This window comes from Lagenorhynchus albirostris, chromosome 8, assembly GCF_949774975.1.
Source record: "Lagenorhynchus albirostris chromosome 8, mLagAlb1.1, whole genome shotgun sequence".
Lineage (NCBI taxonomy): Eukaryota > Metazoa > Chordata > Mammalia > Artiodactyla > Delphinidae > Lagenorhynchus > Lagenorhynchus albirostris.
Genome location: NC_083102.1, coordinates 18,827,839 through 18,845,332, shown reverse-complemented (window position 1 = coordinate 18,845,332; position 17,494 = coordinate 18,827,839). Strand labels below are relative to the sequence as shown.

The 17,494-nt window shown below is 40.7% G+C and overlaps 1 protein-coding gene across 2 annotated transcripts in view; it reads left to right on the top strand.

Moving 5' to 3' along the window:
- The window catches only part of EXOC4 (exocyst complex component 4), an 815,814-nt gene that overhangs the window by 676,761 nt on the left and 121,559 nt on the right, over positions 1 to 17,494 (top strand). The gene's annotated exons all lie outside the window — the stretch shown is intronic.

Here is a 17,494-nt window from a genome sequence, read left to right as displayed (position 1 = left end):
AGGCACTTTGTTATTATATGAAAATGATATGACTCTTGTTAGCGTACAATTGGCAGTAAATGAAAAAAAATGTAAATTTCCTCTATACAGTGCATAAATGCTAGCCTACTGAGACGGTTATTTGAGGATTGTAGTTATCTATTAGTATCAGTAAAAAGTCACTAATGTAGTATTTTCTACATTTTATTTTTTGTTTAATTTTAGATCATTGAATTATTTATTTATTTTTCTTTAACTTAGATGTACATTCAATACCATTCCTCTTTCTCTCATTTGGAGTCTTAATAAAAGAAAAAAATAATCCCTCTAATTTAGTCCTACTCAGCCCTTCAGAAAGTGCGGTTGAGAATGATGTTCTGTGCCATTGTGATGGTGGCAAGGATACCTGTCATCTCTCTGGGGTAGGAGCAAGAAGAGGTGTTCCTAAGCCAGGGGCAGACACGAGACAGTGCACACCCACCACTGAAAAGTCCCATGCCTGCTATTCTCTCCCTCAGGCCATCTCTACTGGTAGCTGCTCTCTGCTGCAGGCTTACTTCCCTGCCAGATGATGAAGGACCCCTTGCCTTCTCGCCCCTATCTTACTGAACCTTCTCCTGTTCCCAGTCTACCATACTCTTTCCTCCCTCTATGTGTTTGCCCATGCCCCTTCCTCTTCTTGAGATGCCCTCTGCTCATCCCACCCTTGCCTCCTGTACCTGTCCAGTTGGGCTCTCAGGATACAGCTCAGGTATCGACTGCTCCAGCATCTCCTCCCCATAACCCTCTCCCTTTCTGCATCTCACCCTGCTTCCCTCCTGGGTTAGGAGCTCACAGTCTTTGGGGGAGTTAAGCACGTAAGCACCTTAGAGCAGGGTGAATACTACTGCTAGAGGTAAAGATAATATGTAAATATGTTAAAAAGAGACCAGTAGAAAAATGAAAAATAATAATGTAACTACACTGAGAAGGGGAAATTGATATGATTGGGGGGTGGGAAGAGGGGACATAAGTAAGCTAATTCCTCACCCATCCACGGGGCAGGAGATCAGTATAAAAATTCTAAAATGAATGTAGCAATGCGTAGCAGTTTCCACAGATTATATACAGCGGTGGATAGAACCACTGGAAGAATTAGAAACAGAAATTGTTTTTTTTTTAAGTTGTAGATGCTTCTTTCTGGGGCATAAGACTGAGGTGAGGGGTGGTGGTGGGACAGGGGGTCACTGTTCATCATTATCGGTTATTTAACCATGAGTAATTAGTACTTAGCTTTTAATTTATTTGCTTAAAAAATTTTCCACATGTCCTCAAACCCTGTTAGTATTCACTGCCAGTTCACCAATTGTTCACAAATACACTATCATTCTAACATTTTTTTATCCCTGAAAAAATATCTTAATCTTAAGCCATCTTCACTTTTCTGCCAATTTTATGTGAAGCATTTGCTCCTCTCTGTAGTATACTTTGCCCCAGAGATTCCCATATCTTTCTTTGTCTTCCTCCTAAGACCCCCCACCAATTCCTCAATCCCTTCCCCAGAGAGCTACTTTGAAGACATGACGCTTAGTTGCTCAGTTTCAGAATTATTGCCGTTGCTTGAGATCAGTTGTTTAGTGTCTGCTCTGAATAGATTTAAAATTCTCAAAAGGAAATTGTATAGCAATTTGAGAAATAACCAGAATCTTTGATAAACTGGAATACTCTGAGGAAGTTCAGTGCTGTATAAATTTTGACTTTGAAATCTATAATAATTCTTGGTAGTTGAAAGACCAAAATATATGTTTAGCTTATAGTAAGTAATTATTGGTTATTTTAATCCCATATGTTGATAATCTGTTTTGAAGCTTAAGAAATGTTCTTTATAGAAAACTATTGCTATTTCTAGGAATGCATAACTTAACAGTGGCTCCTGGCAGAAAAACTGCGCACCTCTGAAAGTCCCAGCACCTACAGAAAAAAAGCCTGGCACCTTAATGTTTATATCCTGTGTTGCTGGACAACATCCTACAAAGTAGCCAGGCTTATTTGAGTGGCTTGGCTAAAGAAAGATGCATTCATGTTCCAAGCTAACCGAGCATTTCAAGCGCAACTTTATTCCAAGTTGAATCTGAATCAGAACTCTGAGCAGTGCCATCAGCCTGAGAATAATGTGCTGCTTCCCAATTCGCTCTTTGCTTGTTGTTACCTAGTATCGATTTTCATGGAACTTTTCACTGTACTTACATACATATATATCAGTGTACTCATCTACTTGGTACCAAAAAGGGAGGCACAGAATGTGGGGAAAACCCTGAGACTGAGCCCTGAGCTCCTACCCCACCCCTACCCCTAATTCTCCATGTGTCTTTAGCCAGGTTCCCTCACTCTTCTGCATCTCCATCCCTCATCTGTAAACAACAACCTTTTTTAAAAATTTTATTTTATTCAAGTATAGTCGATTTACAAGATTGTGTTAATTGTTGCTGTACAGCAAAGTGATGCAGTTATGCATACATATACAGTGGCTCCTGGCAGAAAAACTGCACAGCTCTGAAAGTCCCAGCAGAGGTGGGACTTTCTTTTTCATATTCTTTTCCATTATGGTTTATCACAGGTTATTGAATATAGTTCCCTGTGCTATACAGTAGGACCTTGTTATTTATCCATTCTATATATAATAGTTTGCATCTGCTAATCCCAAACTCCCAATCCACCCCTCCTCCACTCCACCCTTCGGCAACCACAAGTCTGTTCTCTGTGTCTGTGAGTCTGTTTCACAGATAAGTTCACTTCTGTGATATTTTAGATTCCACACGTAAGTGATATCATTTGGCATGTGTCTTTCTCTTTCTGACTTACTTCACTGAGAATGATAATCTCTAGGTCCCTCCATGTTGCTGCAAATGGCATTATTTCATTCTTTTTTATGGCTGAGTAGTATTCCATTGTATATATATACCACATCTTTATCCATTCATCTGTCGATGGACATTTAGGTTGCTTCCATGTCCTGGCTATTGTGAATAGTGCTGCTGTGAACATAGGGGTACATGTATCTTTTTAAATTATAGTTTTGTCTGGGTATATGCCCGGGAGTGGGATTGCTGGATCATATGGTAACTCATTTTTAGTTTTCTGAGGAACCTCCATACTGTTCTCCATAGTGGCTGTACCAGCTTACATTCCTACCAACAGTGTAAGGGGCTTCCCTTCTCTCCACACCCTCTCCAGCATTGGTTATTTGTAGCCTTTTAATGATGGCCATTCCGACTGATGTGAGGTGGTACCTCATTGTAGCTTTGATTTGCATTTCTCTGATAATCAGTGATGTTGAGAATCTTTTCATGTGCCTGTTGGCCATCTGGATGTCTTCTTTGGTGAAATGTCTGTTTAGGTCTTCTGCCCATTTTTCAATTGGGTTGTTCGTTTTTTTGTTATTGAGTTGTATTAGCTGTTTCTATGTTTTGGAGATTACGCCCTTGTATAAATGACAACCTTTGATTCTCAAACTTATAGGCTGGCTTTGTGAGTGTGTGTGGGTGTGCGCGCACACCCACACACACGCTTTAACTAGCATATTAGGTCATATTTTATGTCCAGTAAAGTTGTGGGGTTTTTTTGTTTTGTTTTTACATTTTATCTATTTCATTTTTTTATTTATTATTTATTTTTGCGTTACGCTGGCCTCTCACTGTTGTGGCCTTTCCCGTTGTGGAGCACAGGCTCCGGATGCGCAGTCTCAGCAGACATGGCTCACGGGCCCAGCCGCTCCACGGCCTGTGGGATCTTCCCAGACCGGGGGCACGAACCTGTGTTCTCTGCATCGGCAGGCGGACTCTCAACCACTGCGCCACCAGGGAAGCCCAAAGTTGTATTTTTATGTTGTGTATTTACATAGAATAGGTTGGAGCCCTTTATGTAATCAGTACACTTAGTACATTCTGTCCATTTTATAGAATTTTGAATATAATTTTTCTATTTTTTTAGCTACTAAGGGTTCTGGTTTTAGTATGTTTACATTTTTGGCATATTTTTGGTAAACATTCATCATTTATTTGATATCTCAGAATCACAACTTTCAATTATAAAGCTGTCTTGATAAGAAAACTTGGTCAATTCCTTGATGATTATTGTTTTCCAGAAAAACATCGTCATAAAAGCAGAAAGTGCCTGTAAAGCCTTTTGAAACCAGGGTCCTTGATCAGATCAGGATTCAGCACCATCAGAGGAGTAGGGTTAATGACAAGCATGCTTCTAGCATCATTGCTTTAGGATTTTGTTGTTGAATGTCAGGCCTAGAGTGAGACACACAACAGTTGCTCAATAAATGCTTGGTGACTGTATGTCTGTGCTCATGTACTACTTGATATACAAGTAAAGGAGTTAAATAAGAGTAAGGATAGCATAGAAGGAGTCTTAGAGTATAGGGTGTATATTAGTCTGCTCGGGCTGCCTTATCAAAATACCCTGGACTGGGTGGTTTACACAACAGAAATTTATTTCTCACTGTCCTAGAGGCTGGGAAGTCCAGGATCAAGGTGCTGGCCAATTCAGTTCCCGATAAAGGCTCTCTTCCGGGCTTGCAGAGGCCTATTTTCTTGCTGTGAACTCACAGGTCAAGGAGAGAACAAGAGATTTCTCTCAGGTTTCTTCTTATAAGGGTACTGATCCCATCATGAGGGCTCCACCTTCATCATGACTTAATGACCTCCGAAAGATCCCATCTCTGAATACCATGATTTTGGGGTTGGGAGCCTCAACATATGAATTTGGGGGACTACATCTCAGTTCATAGCAAAGTGAAGATACTTAACTGTTTACCTTTCCCTGTTACAGTCTGAGCTGTAATTTTACATTCATGATTGGAAATTAGTCAAATAAAAGGCTGACTGTTTAATGTATAGAATATGTTGCTACTAATACAGGCAAAGGGACAAAAGTTATGCTTCAGGAAGAAAAATGGCAACTTAAATTAAAACTATGATTGTAGAGAAAATTTAAAGCATTTCTTGTCAAATGACTTATGCAGTTCTGAGTCAAATAGGAACAGGGTTGTTTTTTCTACATAATGAATCTCCTGTAACGTAGTATTTGAACTTATCACCTAGTCGTCTTCTGTTGACCTGTGATTAAAATCTTGGCCTTTAATTGGAGGCTCACTGTTTGAACCCTGATGTTCTGCCACCAGCCCAGCCTATACAGGCTTTTGATAAAAAGGGTGATGTTTTTGTGTCTGTCTCTCAGGCAGGGAACCCAGGTAGAGGTAAAACTGCCTGGAGCAGAATGGTGCCTGAGCTTCAGTCTCTAGACCTTTGCCCTGCCATCACCTTGGTAAACCTCTAGCCTTTCTTTTCTAGAAGAGACTTATTTGAGCATGATAGTTTTTCTGTGCTCACCCATGAGAACATAGCACATAAACTACTCCAGAATTCCTATACAAGGACAGAAAGATGAAATGACAGAAGAAAATCTGCGTTTATGCCTACGTGGATTGAACATGTCGGAACATAACTGGCTGTCATGCTGAATTTTCTCTCTCCAGATCTGAAAGGAGAAGAGCGTGAACAGTTTGCAAGAGCTCTGACTGTTTCAGTAATATTGTTTACGTTTTTAATTTAGCGCATTAAATTCTCACCATACAAGTCATGTTGTACCTCATACAAAACCTTTGTTTCCTGAAACTCAGCACACTGGGAAGAAAGTTAAAGAGTACTGTCAAGAGATCCAGTTAGGAAGCAATTAGGAGACTGCTGTTCTAGGAACTATTCTGGGCAGGGGAGATACTGATTTTGAAACGTGCATCAATTTTCCATCTATTTCTCATTTCTGATTTTTTCCCCTAAACTTAAACTTGTTTTAATTTGGAAAGTTTTAAACCCATAGAAAAGTTGAAATAACATTCCAATGACTGCATATATACCCTGACTTAGATTTACTGACTGTTAACATCTTGCCATCCCCTCTCAGTTTCCCCTCCAAATATATATACACACTTCCCTCTTGCCAAATCATCTAAAAGTAGGCTAAAGATATCATGGCTTTTTACTCTTAAATTCTTAGCATGACTCTCCCAAGAACAAGGGCATTCTCCTACTCACCCGCATTATTACCATGTGCTTTATGTTGCTGCCGTAACAGATTACCAGTGGCTTAAGACAATACGGATTCATTTTCTTACAGTTCTGTAGGCGAGAAGTCCAATATAAGTCTCATTGGGCTAAGATCAAGGTGTCTGCAGGGCTTCATTCCTTCCTGGAGGTTCTAGGGGAAAATCCATTTCCTTGCCTTTCCAGCTTCTGGAGGCCAGCCTCACGCTCTGGTCTGTGGCCTCCTCCTCCATCTTCAAAGGCAGCAACATAACCTGTCTCTGAGCCTTCTTCCATCACCACAACTCTCTCCCTGACCACAGCTAGGAAAGCTTCTTCACTTTGTGATTAGATTTGGTCCACCCAGATAATCCAGGATAATCCCCCCATCTCTATGTCCTTAACCTTAATCATATCTGCAAAATCATTTTTGCCTTATAAAGTAACATAATCATAGGTTCCCAAGATGAGGGTATAGACATCTTTGAAGGGCCATTGTTCTGACTACTACACCACACCTAACAAAACCAGCCTTCATTCAAAGTTTATCCAACATACAGTCTATAGTCAAATTTCCCCAATTACCAAAAAAGTGTCATGGATCCAATCAAGGTTTACATATTATAATATGTCTCTTTGGTTTCCAGTCATCTGTAACAGTCTCATCAGCTCCCTCTCTTTTTCATGACATGGAATCCTTTGATAAAGAGTCTAGGCCAGTTACCAAGTAGAGATCTGAATTTAGCTAAAAGTTTCTTTGTGATTATATCCAGACTGAACGTATCTGTCAAGAATACCCATGTAGGTGGTGTTTTGTGCTTCCCACTATGTCACTTCATATAAAGTCTGGCTGTGCTGCTACTGGCAATGCCAAGCTTGACTTTTTGTTTAAGGTAGTGACTGCCAGATTGCCCCATTGGAAAGGTGGGGGGTTTCTCTATAAAATGCTTGATAGAAGTTCGCCATCTTTGGGAGACACAATCAAGGAACACATTCACAGAGCCAGACTTTAACACAGCATTTTTCAAACTGTGGATCATGGCATATTAGCAAATTACAAAATCATTCTAGTGGACTTTGAACCCCCCCAGAGGAACTAGGACAGGGCCTGGGTAATGGTGGATTCCTAGTAAATATCTGCTGAAGAATGTATGGCTCAGTAATAGGCAGATAACTCAATTAAAAAATGATCAAAGGGAATTCCCTGGTGGTGCAATGGTTAAGAATCCGCCTTCCAATGCAAGGGACGCGGGTTCGATCCCTGGCCGGGGAACTAAGATCCCACGTGCCACGGGGCAACTAAGACTGTGCGCCGCAACTACTGAGCTCATGCGCTCTAGAGCCGGTGCACCACAACAAAGAGCCTGTGTGCCGCAACTAAGACCCGGTGCAGCCAAATAAATAAATAAATAAATATTTTTTTTAAAAAAAGATCAAAGGGTCAGAATTGCCACTGCTCTAAAGAAGGTATACAAATCGTCAGTAAGCACATGAATAGATGCTCGGTATCACTAGCCATCAAGGAAATGAAGGTCAAAACCACGAGACACTACTTCACATCCACTAAGATGACTATAATTTTAAAAGATGGGTAATCATTGGGCTTCCCTGGTGGCGCAGTGGTTGAGAGTCTGCCTGCCGATGCAGGGGACGTGGGTTCCTACCCCGGTCCGGGAGGATCCCACATGCCGCGGAGCGGCTGGGCCCGTGAGCCATGGCCGCTGGGCCTGCGCGTCCGGAGCCTGTGCTCCGCAGCAGGAGAGGCCACAACAGTGAGAGGCCTGTGTACCTCAAAAAAAAAAAAAAAAAAGATGGGTAATCACAAGTGTTGGCAAGGATGTGAAGAAATTGGAACCCTCGTGTACTACTGGTGGAAATGTAAAATGATGCACCCACTTTAGAAAACAGTCTGACATATTCTCAAAGGGTTAGAGTTACCATATATGACCCAGCAATTCCATTCCTTGGTATATATACCCAAGAGAAATGAAAACATACATCCACACAAAAATTTAGATGTGAATGTTCATAGCAGCGTTATTTATAATAGCCAACAAATGGAAACAACCCAACTATCCACCAAGTGATGAACAGATAAACAAAATGGGGTAGATCTATGGTATATCCAATGCGATACTATTTCGTAATACAAGAAGTACTATTGTATGCATGAACACGGATGAACCTTGAAACCATGTTAAGTAAAAGAAGCCAGTCACAAAAGATGACATATTGTGTGATTCCATTTATATTAATAGGAATTATATATGAATGTCCAGAATAGGGAAATCTATAGAGACAGAAAGTAGATTAGTGATGACCTAGGGCCGGGGTTGAGGATAAATGGGAAGTCTAACAGGTGCAGGGTTTCTTTTTGGAGGAGATAAAAATGTTCTAAGTTAATTGTGTGATTGTGTGACTCTGTAACTGTACTAAAAACCAACCATTGAACTGCACATACTAAGTGGGTAAATTTTATGGTATATGAATTCGATCTCAGTAAAGCTATTATTTTAAAAAATGCCCGTGACCGAGCCCCACCCATGCCAATTAAAGTTGAATTTTGGCAGGTCGAGTTTGGCATCAGGTATTTTGTTTAAACTTCTCTAATTCAGTTTTTAATGTCTAGCCAGGGTTATAGCTACTGGTTTAGGCTAACTACCAGGCCCCTTCTCAGTGCCAGAACACTGTAAATCCAGAAGTCTAGTGTTCTATGCCTGTCCCAGTGAACAAGGTGATCTAAAAGCACAAGGGGACAAGCTGGCGGTCACCCCCCAACACACCTTAATAATAGTCATGATTAATTTCTTTGGCTGACATGTCTGAGTGAGTAGAAACCCCAGTTCCCCTGCAACATATATATATATATATATATATATACACACACACACACACACACATATATATGTGTATATATATGTATATATATAGAGCAAGTATATTAAGAGTATTGCAAGTTTCTAAATCATGGACAGACAGTAGGCAAAGAAAGCAAATGAAAAATCTTTGATTGTGATTATTGAAGGAGGAGACAAATTTCTGAAGAGGAGAAATTACTTATTAAATATGAACAATAGCTACTCACATGATTGTGTGTGATGAAAACTATTGAAGGATAGACTTAGTGATGAGGTTTAGCAGTTTCTAGGAAGAAAAAAATAATATTGTAATCAAGGTAACTGTACTATTTTATTTCTTCCTATTTATGAGGGTTTAGCCAAGATCACTTTAGAAAAGTTTTTAAAAACCTGATTAAAGAACCCATCAGAATGGTACCACCTCCATTATTTTTGACACAGACAAATAAGGTTTTGGAAGTGTTGAAGATTGAGCAGTTGTAAAAAGCAGGAGTGATAGATGGAAGTGTCATTGTCACATCTCGTAAGAATCACTCGGTATTATTAGGAATCTAGGTTGGTGACCTGACCTTTTTATAACCTTCATCAGTTTAAGCTCTGACGGATGATGGCTAAGTGGTCTTTACAGGTTACCTTAACATGTCTCGGTTTCTCTGTCTATACAACAGAACTAATTAATCCCATGCCAAAGAATTTAATCAAGTTTCAGCTGCAGTGAATATGGTCAGACATCTTATTAGGTCTAGTATAAGTCAAGGTCTGATTCAGAAAACAGAAACCACTTCAAGTATTCCCATAAATTCCTTCAAGTGGGAATTAAATGTAGGGAATTTGTTATTACAGGTGAATGAGGATCTGAGTGTCAAACAGAGGACATTAGGAGAACCTGTAGATTAGCAACAGCAAGGAGCCACTGCCTCCCTTTAGCTCTTTCCAAAGGGAAGAGCCATTTACTGGAGCACAGAGGTACCCAAAGGAATTTGGGGCATGGTAGGAGCTAGAGCCAAAAAGGAGGCGTGTCTGTGGTTGGAGACAGGACCCAAGGCAGAGGGGGAGGGAGAGGAATAGCAATGCCCTGACTTCTTCTCCTTTCCCTTTAGCCTTCAGTTTCCCACCAGGGCCTCCCATTGTCAGAACCCAGCTGAGAACCCGGAAAACAGCTGGCAGGAGTCAACCCCTGCCTCCCTCTGATACAGATCACAGCAAAGGTGAGGAAATGGATCTTAGGGCGAACAAGCTTGGACTTTCAGGGTTCACCCCCTTTTTATTCTGTATCCATTAAAACTTGGTGCTTCTGCCCAATTCAAGGTAACTACTCATCATTTAAAGGAATTCTCCCTCTCTCCCCAACAAGGGTGAGTCAGCCTCATCCATCACTGAATTCATCTCAAGTCTAGGATCTCTGCAGTCCCATGTCAAGGCAGATGTGATTCCTCATGTACGGTGACCTCTGAACTAGAATGAAAAGTTAATACTACCAGCTCCTCATGTAAAATAGTAGAAGAAATAGCACCTCACACCCATTAGGATGACTATTATTTTTAAAAATAAAATTAAAAATAAAACGGAAAATAGTAGATTTTGATAAGGATGTGGAGGAATTGGAACCCTTGTGCATTGTTGGTGGAAATGTAAAATGATGCAGCCGCTCTGGAAAACAGTTTGGTGGCTCCTCAAAATGTTAAACATAGAATTACCGTATAAGCCAGCAATTCCATTTCTCTGTATATACCCAAAAGAACTGAAAGCAGAGATTCAAACTGATACTTGTGCACCAATGTTCATAGAAGCATTATTCACAATAGCCAAAAGGTGGAAACAATTCAGATGTCCATCCACAGAAGAAAGGATAAACAATCAATGAAATACACAGCCTTAAAGAGGAATGAAATTCTGATACATACTATAACACAGGTGAACTTTGAAAATATTATAAGTGAAAAAAGCCAGACACAAAGGGACATATATGATTCCACTTATATGGGGTACCTGGAATAGGCAAATTCATAGAGGCAAACTATAGAATAGTGGCTCCCAGGGACTGGAAGGAGGAGGGAATGGGAAGTTACTCTTTAATGAGTAGAGGGTTTCTATTTGGAAGATGGAAAAGTTCTAGAAATAGTGATATTGGTTGTACAGCATTGTGAATGTACTTAATGCTGTTAAACTGTACACTTAGAAATGATTCAAATGGTAAGTTTTATGTATATTTTGCTACAAAAATTAGGAGTTTGGGATTAACAGATACACACTACTATATATAAAATAAACAATAAGGACGGGGAACTATATTCAATATCTTGTAATAACTTATAATGGAAAATAATCTGAAAAAGAATATATATATATATATATATATGTGTATATATATATACAACAGAATCACTTTGCTGTACACCTGAAACTAACACGTATTGGTAATCAACTATACTTCAATTTTAAAAAAAATAAGTGGAAAACAAAAAGAAACCCTTGATTAATATATGCATAAAAATGCAGGGCATGGGGCTTCCCTGGTGGCGCAGTGGTTGAGAGTCCGCCTGCCGATGGGGGGGGACACAGGTTCGTGCCCCGGTCCGGGAAGATCCCACATGCCGCGGAGCGGCTGGGCCCGTGAGCCATGGCCGCTGGGCCTGCGCGTCCGGAGCCTGTGCTCCGCAACGGGAGAGGCCACAACAGTGAGAGGCCCGCGTACGGCAAAAAAAAAAAAAAAAAAAAAAAAAAAATGCAAGGCTGCTGCAGCCTCCATTTCTCTAATTGGTGACATTTATTACTTCCTTCTTCTACCATCCATCCCATGTTGCCCTTGCCCTGTGCCAGTGCTCAGCCGCTCAGAGTGTTTGGCCTATTTGTGTTGAACTGAGCCTTTGTTCCTGAAAAAGGCTGAGTTCTTGGCAGTTCTGCCTTTAGTCGGCTGCTATGGGTTTTTTTCCGTGACTGTTACTATGGACCTGGAAATACTAAAAGGGGTTCCAGTGAATCCAATGTAGTCCTCTCTGCCTTTACTCCATAGAAGCAACTCACTTTGCCCTTGGCAATTGAGGTCAGTCCTTCCAGGCATCAAATTGACCCCTTTCTCTGCCTGTTGGTTCAGTAGTGTGAGAAGCCCAAAAGAGCTGGTTGACAATCTCTCTTACCCATATAATTTAGTCATTGTTGTATTTTCTGGTGGAAGCATTCCTTCCTGAGTGCCTCTAGACCAAAGTTGTGGGAACAGGAGCAGAAACCTCCATGAGTAGTTTTAATAATGAGAAGAGGGACCTTTCCTACTTCTAATCCTTGGATTCCCAGACCTATACTTTCTTGTTATTGGAAAAATAAATAAATAAATAACAGCACTATATATTGGTGTCCTGAGTCAAAGTACCCCAGCACTCCAGCCTTGTACATGTTGTCTCCCAACTGCACCATAGCTGAATCCTGCATCAGCCATTTCTCCCGGTAAGTTTCTTGGCCAGCAACACTGTTGAACAGCATACCATGATTGTGAATAAGAGCTTGAATAAATCTCCTGGGAGTGGTGCTCCTCGAAACATTTCAGGCAAGGAAAGCAATTCCGTACTCAGAGTGGGTACAGCACTGCCCCCTCCAGGACGCAAGGCGTCTGGTCGTCTGCTTCTCCACCTGAGCCAGCCAGTGTCTTTCCCCTGCTCTGTTCTGGATCATAGGGGACTGCCCTTTGTACAGTGTTTCCTGGCTCTTCGGGCAGTTATCTTACAGCGGGACAGCAATGGGAAGTAGTAGTAGAAGATTTGGGGAGTGGGACAGGGTCTGAACATGTATGTTATGTGGTCAAATGTAGCCCAGATCTGCAAATCAGTCACTTTGAAACTATTTGTGATGTTTCTTTCATAAGTGCATTTAGTCTGCTGAAAGTGCACTTTTTTTTTTTCCTTCCTAAGATTTCAGGGAATAACAGAATTATTTAAAGACTAAATGGAGACAATTTTCACATCTTTGGCAAACTTCTCTTAAATGAATTGTCAGATCGACCTCTTTAAAGATTATAATTGTGTGGTAAAATTAAATTAAACAGGTTTTACACTCTTGGCAAAGTTCTCTTAAATGATTTCTTGTCAGATTCAAGCTCTTTAAAGATTATAATTGTGTGGTAAAATTAAACTGAACAGGTTTAACACACTCCTTCAGTGTTTTAGGCTTCTACGTGAGCATGTTGGCCTACCGATAATAAAGGTGACTTCTCACATAGGTTCAGTGCCTGAAACATACGAGTTTTGGGTTCTGATGTCTGTTCCTGGGTATATCAGAGAATCTTTAGGCCATGACTGAATGCCTCTTATTTCACCTTCTCCAGATAATGATTTTTCTGCTGCCCATTTCACATAAACATATTGAATATCTTCAGTAAATAATGTGCTTTCATAATAAGCAGAAGATGAAGGCTAAGTAAAAATTCAGATCTAGAAAGAAGAAACAGTACTAACCCAGGTGCTGGGGGTAGTCACTCTAGCCATGAGACCTCCACAGTGGACACTGACTGCCATCTGTGTTTTTGGTTTTTTTGAGAACTTTTTTTTTTTTTTTTTTGTGGTTCGTGGGCCTCTCACTGTTGTGGCCTCTCCCATTGCGGAGCACAGGCTCCGGACGTGCAGGCTCAGCGGCCGTGGCTCACGGGCCCAGCCGCTCCGTGGCATGTGGGATCCTCCGGGACCAGGGCACGAAGCCGTGTCCCCTGCATCGGCAGGCGGACTCTCAACCACTGCGCCACCAGGGAAGCCCCGAGAACATTTTTTAAAAATTGAAGTATAGTTGATTTACAGTGTTTCAGGTGTACAGCAAAGTGGTTCGACTATACAAATACATATATACCTATTCTTTTTCAGATTCTTTTCCATTATAGGTTATTACAAGATACTGAATATAGTTCCATGTGCTATGGAGTAGGTCCTTGTTTATCTATTTTATGTATAGTAGTATGTGTCTGTTAATCCCAAATTCCTAGTTTATCCCTACCCCCCTTCCCCCTTTGGTAACCATAAGTTTGTCTTCTATGTCTGTGAGTCTATTTCTCTTTTGTAAATAAGTTCGTTTGTATCATTTTTTTAGATTCCACATATAAATAATATCATATGATATTTGTCTTTCTCTGTCTGCCTTACTTCACTTAGTGTGATAATCTCTAGGTCCATCCATGTTGCTGCTAATGGCATTATTTCATTCCTTTTTATGTCTAGGTAGTATTCCATTGTGTGTATACACACACACACACACACACACACCATATCTTCTTCATCCATTCATCTGTCAGTGGACATTTAGGTTGCTTCCAGTGCTTGGCTATTGTAAATAGTGCTGCTATGAGCATTGGGGTACATGTACCTTTTCAAATTATAGTTTTGTCTGGGTATATGCCCAGGAGTGGGATTGCTGGATCATATGGTAACTCTATTTTTAGTTTCTTAAGGAACCTCCAAACTGTTCTCCATAGTGGCTGCACCAATTTACATTCCCACCAGCAGTGCAGGAGGGTCCCCTTCTGACTGCATCTTGAGCAAGCCTGAAGCCACGGTCTTAACCAGCTTTTAGACCAACCAACCATTGCCTCCAGTTTGGCTCAAGTAACTGTAATACCCGTGTCCTCCAATTTTCCAGGTTAAAATGCTTGATGCGTCCATCTGGAAGGTGTTCTCATTTGTGGTAGGGCTTTCAGGTTTTTGGTAAACATGTTCATTGGAGAAAGTATAGAAAATACAGAGAAACACAAAGCATGATCCAGTCACACAATTAAACATTTTGGTATATAGATATCCAATCTTTTTTCAGTTCATATAGATATATAATTATGTTCTTCTTAAATATAGAGTGACTACAGTTTTTTTTTACTCAACTTCATATTATGGCTAAAAATAAACTATATCAAACATTTTTTCTATGGTATCAAATATTTTCTACTATGTAATTTCTAGTGACTACATAGTTCTCCACAGTGTGGATATGCCATAATTTATTTAATAAATTAGAGGGTTTAGGAAAAAATCTGTAGTTGAGCAGCTAGAGCCATCCCCTTAAGGTTATTGTAACACATAAAACCCGTCCACCAAACTCTTTGACATACACAAATCCTCGAAGGAATGGTTTTTCGTGTGAAATGGTTATAGCTGTCAATCATTTATTCTCCATGTCATGGTTCTGGTGCTCTCTCCAGGTTTTTAGGGGGTGATTATGGATTCCTGTCAAATGAGATGTCTACTATGTATTCAACACGAGGCAGTTTGTATTTTTCTCCATCTATTGCTTTCCCATCGGAGGAAGTTAAGCAAATCTCTGTGAGCCAAAGGGGAATGGGATAGACGTCTAGTGCTGGCAGCACACGGCAGACATGCCTGGGTCCCAGAGATCCCGCATAAGTAGATTAGACTGCTACATAAATACATTTGTCTTGATTGTCACATTCCACCCAGGGTTACACCTACATGCGTAAAAATGGCTCCAAGCCTGTTTTTCAAAGGCAGTTTGCCTCCCTTGTTGCTTTTTAACCACCCAGCTCACAGGCATTTTTTGTGTTATAGCTATCGAAGATGATTAAGGGGCTGGGAGAGCTGATATATAAGGACAGATTAAGAAAACTAAATATTTACAACTTGACTGAGTGATAGCCAAGGGGAAGATACTATAACTGTCTGCTGGGCTCAAATCATGGAAGAGATACTGTTTTGCTTTCCCCAGTAACTCAATTTTAGGGATATCTAAATTCAGAGAAAGTTTTCTGAAGATGACATCACTTATGCTAATTAGATAATTGTGTCAGTCGAAATTACATTTCACTGCTTACTAGCAGAGACTTGGAATAGCAGTGGCTTAAACAAATAAGGTTTCATTTTCTCTCCTATAACATGAAGCCCAGAAATGTATCGTCTGGGGCCGTGTGGCAGTTCCATGATGTCATCGGTGCCCCCATGCCCTCTTGTCTTTGGCGCCATTATTCTCAGCATGATATTCGTACTCAAGGTCACCTGGTATTTGAAGAAGAGCTACCACAGCTTCACTTACCTTGGCTGAATTCCAGAAAGGGGAAGGCAAAAGAGGTCCCTGCCAACTAAGACTGCTTGGAAGAACTTTCTCGGAAGCCCATTTCCTGATTCCAGTTTATATCTTATTGACCACCACATCAGCAAGAGGGGCTGGGAAACTGAGCAGGGTTTTTGGTTTGGTTGATTTTGTTTTTACGTTGGGTACCTTGCTTACCACAGCGATGTCAAGGTCCTTTGACTGAGAAGGCATGGGAACATGGCTGCCGGGTAGGCAACTGGTGGTTTCTGTCGCAATGACTTACCTCTTAAAGATTCTGAGAAGTGTGGACTCTGAGACACAGTGACATTTGCTATGATGTTCCATTTGTAAAACTAGCCCTTGCGATCTAATTTATTTACTTCACATCACTCATCTATTTCAATTTATTTGTCACAGCATACCCTGGGTTGATGCTAAATAAACCAGCCATCTCAGCAGACCTAAGAATAATAATAACTACAACTTACTAGCTTTTACCCAGTTCCATGCACTATGTTACGCACTTCACATCACCTGAATGGTTTGCTTCAAAATACTCCAAGGGGGATGGGGAGTAGATATGGATAAATGAAATAATACTCACCATGAGTTGCTAATAATTGAAGCTGAGCAATGGGTATATGGAAGTTTGTTATTATTTATATACTCTTCTCTCTCCTTTTGTAATAACGGAAATTTTCCCAGTAAAGATCTTTAAATCACCTCATCTACATCTTACATTATTTCATATGAGGTCGGTACTATTACCCCTAGCTAACAGTGCCCAGGGCAGTTAAGCAGCATCACACAGTGAGTGAGTGGCAGATTTAGGATTCAGACCCAGGTCTGCCTGACTTAGAAGCCTGTGCTCTAACCCTTATTATTCAAAGAAAGCATGCTTCCCCCATAAGGAGACTAAACCTCATCAGAAATGTAGCGTTTCAGGCCCCACCCAAGCCCTATTACAGGACCCCCGAATAAGGTTTGTTTGCACACCCGGGGTTCCCATGCTCTGTCCACTGCACTGTTATTGCCTTCGTAGCCACAACTTAACCAACTCAATCGTGAGTTTCCCATAAAAAATGTTACCCTCTGTTGAAGCAAGAAGCCTTATCATGAGTCACTGCTTGGTAGCATTTAATAATAATTGAATAGGCATTTAATTCAGAGCAGTTAACCTCTTTCAACCTTGAGTGTCTGCTGTAGTGCGGAGCGCTACATTCCTGTGTCAGTTAAGCACCATTCTGACTATGTGTCAGCTGCTAATAATCACTGCTTGCTTGAAGCTTGGTTTGGTTTGTTCTATTGAAATAATGCCCTTGCTTCTGTTAACTTAAGGTGTTGTGAGTTTTAAAAGTTTGGGGACTTAACAGAAAACTATTCAGCTACCTGTTCTACCTTCCGGCAGCATCATCTCTGCTTACCCACCTCTGTATACCTTTCCTGAAAAGACATGATTTTTCTCCCTAACATCTTCAGTCATCTTGTATCATTTCAGCCCTGTTTTTGAAAGAAAGGGAACTATGGGTCAGTTCTTGTGTGTCCTGTAGGCAGAACATCAGCCTCCATTTCTCCATC